Here is a 6,724-nt window from a genome sequence, read left to right as displayed (position 1 = left end):
AATCAAATTGGATAATAGACATCAATAAACTATCAAACCAAACAATGTGGTCAAGAGTATTGTATTAGAGAAAGACCGTATTGCATTGTAATCCCAAACTGAATAGGTTCTCCAACCTTTTCTAATTAGCTTGGGTAGCCATGATATACTACTAGGTGTCACTTATGGTTTGTGGAAGCCCTACAGGTATATAATCGCTAAAGGGAGAATTGAAAGTAAGTTTCAATTCATAATTGATTTGAAGAGTTCTAATCGCCCACTGCCTCGCTAAAAGGAATCTAATGGATCACATACTGTGTAAGGTAAGGATTAAAGGATATAACGGAGATGAGTAAGGACAATTAAATGGTTTAATTGTATATGGCAAAGATTAATTAATATGTTAATTAATCAAACGAATAAGTTCGTTTTAAACCTTGAGTTAGTGTTGGGCCTTAAAGCCCAAATGGGCTTCGAATCGTCAAGCCCATTAGCTTAAATTGTATGACAACTTAGCAACCAAAATTCAAGAAGCCTAAAACAGCCCAAATGCTTGGGAAAACCTGCCATAAAGAGAGGAATGGCCTTTTGGTCCAATATGCACACAAAAGTTGAAAACATAGAATGGCCATCTTTGCTCCATCCTCATTAGGGTTTTCCAAGGATGAAAAGTGAGAACAACTCTCTCTCTCTTTTCTCTTTAGGACAACCAGCCACCATGGGAGAGTTTACTAGCATCTAACTCTTCCATGGTCACTCATCTTTTTCCTCAACCATCCTTGGTGTCGAAACTTAGAGGTCTCCAACTTTGGGGACTTTTGGAGAAACCAATTCTTCCATCCATATCCAAGAAGGCATGAACCAAAAAGCAAAGTTCCTCCATCCACTTCCTTGGAGCCAAGGAGCAAGGTGACAAAGGAAGAAGGCCCTCACATGGGTGATTAACCTTTGCTAAGCAAGGAGGTGCTTCAAAGGTATAAAGAAATCTCAACTCTTTCTCTTAGGTCTTGAGTTGAGTCTTAGTTCGCCATAACTACTAGACTTTGAATTTCATGGGTTAAGTTTTGTTTTTGAGTGCATACAAGCATGATTCCGCCTTTAATTGTTAATTGCATGCATAGATGTTGCTCAAATGAACTAGTTTTCACAAATATTTCCTTCACAAATATCCACTTATCACCATATATAATAACTCCGAAAACTTTTCAACAAATCCAACATCCTTGATTTGAAATAGATAAATATTTGAAAATAGATTAAAATCCCATGATAACTCATGGTTTTTAGTTATCAGAAAGTAAGAATATTTTGAAAACATTATATAAACCACTCACCTCAATCGATAGCTAATACAATGGTAGGACAAGCTTGCAAACAATCTCAACACATCAAACCCAAAATCCTTCTTATTCTTCTTTCTTTCTCCCTTTTTTTAATCCTTTTTCTACATGACCAATGCATCTTTTGCATGCCATCTCAATTTGTAATGAATACAATACATCAGCTACTATTTAGAAAAGAAGAACAACAGCTAGCACCTTTCCGCTAATTAGAGCATTTGGGTGGCAAGAATATCTAGTCTGAATTAGGATACATGTTTGCTTGGTGTCAAAAATTGATGCCATGACTCATGTATATAACCTTCTTGCATGTAACCTTATTGACAACGCCAATCTTATCACCAAACCCAAGCTAAAATATATAGCACTAGTAGAAAAAACAGCTTGCGCGACGAAGAGATTTTCCTCGCTCAAGAGGCACCTGCACAACGAAATATATACTTTGTAGTGCAAAATAGAAAAGATAGGAGAAAGAAAAAAATATTGCACGACGAAATTATTCGTCGCACAAGAACACTTAGCGCGACGAATAATTGTTGGCGTTGCGTAAAGTCAGCAAGAAAACGCAGGGAAATTTTGTTTGGTGCGAAAAGGTGGCATTTGCACAACCAATTGTTCGTTGCGCAAGTTCCAGTCAGTTTTGACCATTTATTGCAGGTGAATCAGAGGAATTAATACGGCATTTAATACTGGTGTTTGCGCGACAAAGGTTTCGTCGCGCAAAGGTCCTAATCTGTCTATAAATATACGCTTCTGTTGTCTTGATTCTTCACAATTCTATTTTTTTTATTCTTCAAAATTCTGTTCGTGCTGGGATGGCGGATAAAAACAAGGATGAGAATGTACGCGACGCCAACCCGCATGATTTAAGGGAACTTTTTGAGTTTGCACATGCGATCGCTGTAACCATAGGGAATAATTGTCCCACTGCTAAGTGGCGTTCTTAGGAACATGTGCCAGGGAATGTGAAGAAAGCTGTGATGGATGAACTATTAGTAAGTATATTGTTGATAGATTAATAATTAAGTTTGTGAAATTTTTAGTTATATGTTGGAATTAATTATTTGCATATTTGTGCAACAGTGTAAGTACACTCTTGACGATGGTACGAACAAGCAGTTGATGAAGTTGATGGATAATGCGTTGGATGGAGGTTACAATTGATGGCGTTATGAAGTCTTGTAGAAGACCATCCAAATAGTAGTTTTAAATTTATGTTTTATATGACAATATTTAAATTTAAGGGTTTTTTTATAAGTTATGTATTTGGACTTAATTAGGTTTCAATTCCTGTTGGGTTTTTTTTATTGAAACCTAATGTAAGCACCTTATCCTCTGTTTATATGTGTTTTCAATCTTCAATAAATATCGTACTTATGCTGAAAATAATTGTATGGATTAAGGCATTAATTATATATAGAATAATTATTTAAGGTATTAATTATTTATAGAATAATATTTCAGGTATTAATTATTTATAGAATAATATTTCAGGTATTAATTATTTATAGAATAAATCTTTAAAGTATTAATTATTTTTAGAATAAATATTGAAGGTATTAAATATTTTCTGAATATTTGTTTGTAATTATAAAGTTCACATAAACATATATATATCTATGTTTATGTAAATTTTATAATTACAATTATTTTATTCGTCGCACAATATATTGAGCGACAGAACCTTCGTCACATAAGACATCTTTATGCGACGAACCTGTTTGTTTGTCGTGCAAAGCATAGTCAAACCTTCCTATTTATTGCGCATTTTGCACGAAGAATTTGTCGTCACACAAAGTTGTCCTAGCGTTATATAAACACAGTTTTAGAGCCCTAGTTTTCAAAAAAATTTTGTTTCAAAGAGAATGGCCAATTCTGGAGAAGGTTCTGGCAAAAAGAAACTTGTAGTGCGATTAGAGAGGTATCAACGGAAGCAAGTGTCGTACTTTGAAGACAAAAATATGGCTGAGACATACGCCGAGTTTAAGTATGACATTGGGAATTTGGTGCGGAGGGATTGTTCTGCCGAGTTTGAGTCTTGGAAAAAGGTCCCTGAAGAATTAAAGAAGTCCCTGCTGGGAGAGTTATCGATAAGTTTGTGCTAAATAATGAACAATTATTTTTTTTTAAATGTACTATTTTTTAAATTACTAATTTATTGTTATTGGCATTAATGTAGGTTCATTGGGATGTTGATGAAACATATGAGAAGCAACAAATTTATGTGGATGGGCTTTTCAAGCAAAGTTTCTAGCAATGGAAGTTTGATGTTGCGGGCGAGGGAGGATTAAAGTTGATGAGGGTTGTTTTTTTTCTTTTTTTTTTTTAAATAAGATTTTGTGGACTTTATATTTAATTTAATGAATAAATATATGTTATGTGGATGAGTATTAATATTTGTATTAATTATAATTTCTATTTGGGTTAATATTTTTATTAATTATAATTGCTATTTGGGATAGTAAATTAGTTTTGTTAATTGATTTAATGTTTAATTAGGTTTGAGTTTTTGATTTATAATAAAATAAAATTTTACAATACATATAAATAAAAAAGAAAAACATAAAAATAATAAAAAAATATGCATTGCGCGACGTTACAATCTTTCGTCGCGCAATGTGTTGAAAAGAATAAATTGTAAAGTAAAGAAAATAAAATTAAAAAAAAATGGTAAAATTGCACGACGAAGGTTTCTTTTTTCGTCGCGCAAATCACAAAGATCATCTTAGTCGCTCAATGTGTGTTTGCGCGACGAACACCTTGTTTCTCGTGCAAAATCGTAGTCCTTTTTAATCTGGATGCAGCTATGTGCAGAGACAAACTGCAAAAAAAAAATTGCAGATTGTGCCTCTACACTCATCCCTTCGATTTTGCTCAATCCGTCATTTCCATTTTCTCTCAATTTCATCATCTAATACTCCCTCCATCTTCTTCTCTAGGTTGATCAAGTTATCTCGGTGTGTCTGGTAAGCGTTTTTTTGTCGTTAGGGTAAAAGTATTAATGTAAATTCATACTAACGTCATTAATTTCATTGTCTATAGAGATATTGTGTGTGATTAGCAATTGGTGGAGAACGATTGAGAAGGTATTTTCTTCATTTTGTATTGGACATATAAAATTAATTAAATTATGTTGAACTTAGTTTGCTATGTTTATATTGTGTTGTGAAATTATATTTATATTATGTTGTTAAATTTGCATGTGACATACAAATATGTGTTGTAATGTACGAAGTTAATTGAAATTAACTTCATACTTGTTTTTTATTTTTAGTAAAACTTAGTTTCCCGTTCGAGGATTAGTTGGATTTCGTACATGGATGCTAAAGTATGACTGTGGTCCAATTATTTCTTGAATTGTCCCATTACTTGGACAGTTTGGGAATGCACAGTTATGACGCGTAGTTTATGGTTAAACGATTAGGTTTCGGTTGTGGAGATTTCGGTGTCATCTTTGTACCTTCTTTAGGCCGTACAACTGAAGAACTGTATCGAGATGCTGCCGAAATTCATCCACGTTGAAATCTAATCTGATGTAGCCGAATGGGATAGGGCCCTTATCGGAGGCATAAGGTGACATTATCATTTTGAATGAAGTTGTTGTGATTGTCGTTTTATTATTGTGGTTCTAGGAATTATGAATAGGATGTGGATACAAAACCCGAATAGATGCGTGGACGAATACTTGGATGGAATCGGGGATTTTATTGACTTTGCATGTACACATAACCCGGATGCAACTAGAATCCGGTGTCCTTGTAGAAGGTGTAACAACACGTTAAAGGAGACAATTGAAAATGTTCAATTTCATTTAGTAAGGAATGGAATGATAGAGACATATAATACTTGGAACCATCATGACGAACAATTAGACAATGCTTCGTCTTCAAACGCCATAAGAGTGGACAATGTTAAACCTATTGTGGATCCGAATGAACAAGTCATGGATATTATAAATGATGCTTTTCCATTTGCATCAGCAAACACCAATCAGGAAGGGGAAGATGGCGTGCCTACACCAATGGACAGTGCAGAGTTTGACTAATATGAAGAACTATTAAAAAAATACCAACCAAGAGTTATACTCGGGATGCGAGAGCTTTTCCGTTCTCATGGCCATTGTGGAACTAATGCACGGAAAAATAAAGTATTGTATGCCGAACCAGTGTTTCGATTACTTTTTGGGGGTTTTCAAGAGAATGCTTCCGAAGGACAATTGTTTGTCGAAAGACCATAGACATGCGCAAAAGGTGTTGAATGGTCTTGGATTGGGTTATGAAAAAATTCTCGCTTGCAAAAACAATTATATTTTATTCTACAAAGAGAATAAAGCATTGGATAAATGCCTTACATGCAATGAGTCGAGGTTCAAAATGACATCTCATAATAGAACAACTAAGATCCCACAAAAAGTCATGCGTTATCTGCCCCTGAAACCTAGGTTGCAGCAATTGTATATTTCAACACATATTGCCACGAACATGAGATGACATAAGGAAAAGCGGGTTGATGACGATGTCCTGAGGCATCCTACAGATGGAGAGGCATGGAAAGAGTTCGATCAAACATTCCCTAATTTTGCTGTTGATTCTCGTAATGTTAAATTGGGACTTGCCACTAACGGATTTAATCCGTTTGGGGTTTTAAACCATCACCACAGTACTTGGCCGATTTTCATTTTTCTGTATAATTTGCCACCATGGAAATGTATGAAAAAAGAATACATGATGATGACTCTATTGAAACTGAGGATCATAGTAGGTCAATTGATGTATACTTACAGTCGTTGGTGGATGAGCTAAAAGATTTATGGACACACAATGTGCGCACATACGATAAATGTACTGGCAATATGTTCACTTTGCGAGCTACAGTGGTGTGGACTTTGAATGATTTCCCCGCATATGTAATGGTTTCCAGGTAGAGCACTAGGGGTTATATGGCATGCCGTGTATGCAAGGAAGATGTAATATCTAGTTGGCACACCGGAAAAGTTTGTTACCTTGGTCATCGGAGATGGTTGCCTTGGGACCACGAGTGGTGAGAAAAGGATAAAGAGTTTGACGGGGAGAAAAAGCGTCGCCTCAGACCTAGAGAATGGTCTGGTGATCAGATATTGGAACAACTTAACCGTTTGAATTTTGCTCCTTTCGAGACCAATGTTAGTAAGACCAGCCTTCTACACATATGAACTGGACGCACAAGTCTATATTTTTTGAGCTCCCGTATTAGTCCAAACTAAAATTGAGACACAACCTCGATGTTATGCATGTTGAGATAAATGTATTTGATACATTGGTTGACATAATTCTAGATATTGAGGGCAAGACAAAGGACACGATTAAAGCTCGTCTTGATTTAGAACGAATGGGAATATGACGGGGTTTATGGATGAATAGGGACAA

The sequence above is a fragment of a genome, unplaced genomic scaffold (genome assembly GCF_019419815.1).
Source record: "Pyrus x bretschneideri cultivar Hongxiangsu unplaced genomic scaffold, Pyrus_bretschneideri_v1 Contig36, whole genome shotgun sequence".
NCBI lineage: Eukaryota > Viridiplantae > Streptophyta > Magnoliopsida > Rosales > Rosaceae > Pyrus > Pyrus x bretschneideri.
Note: the sequence above shows the minus strand (reverse complement) of the source record.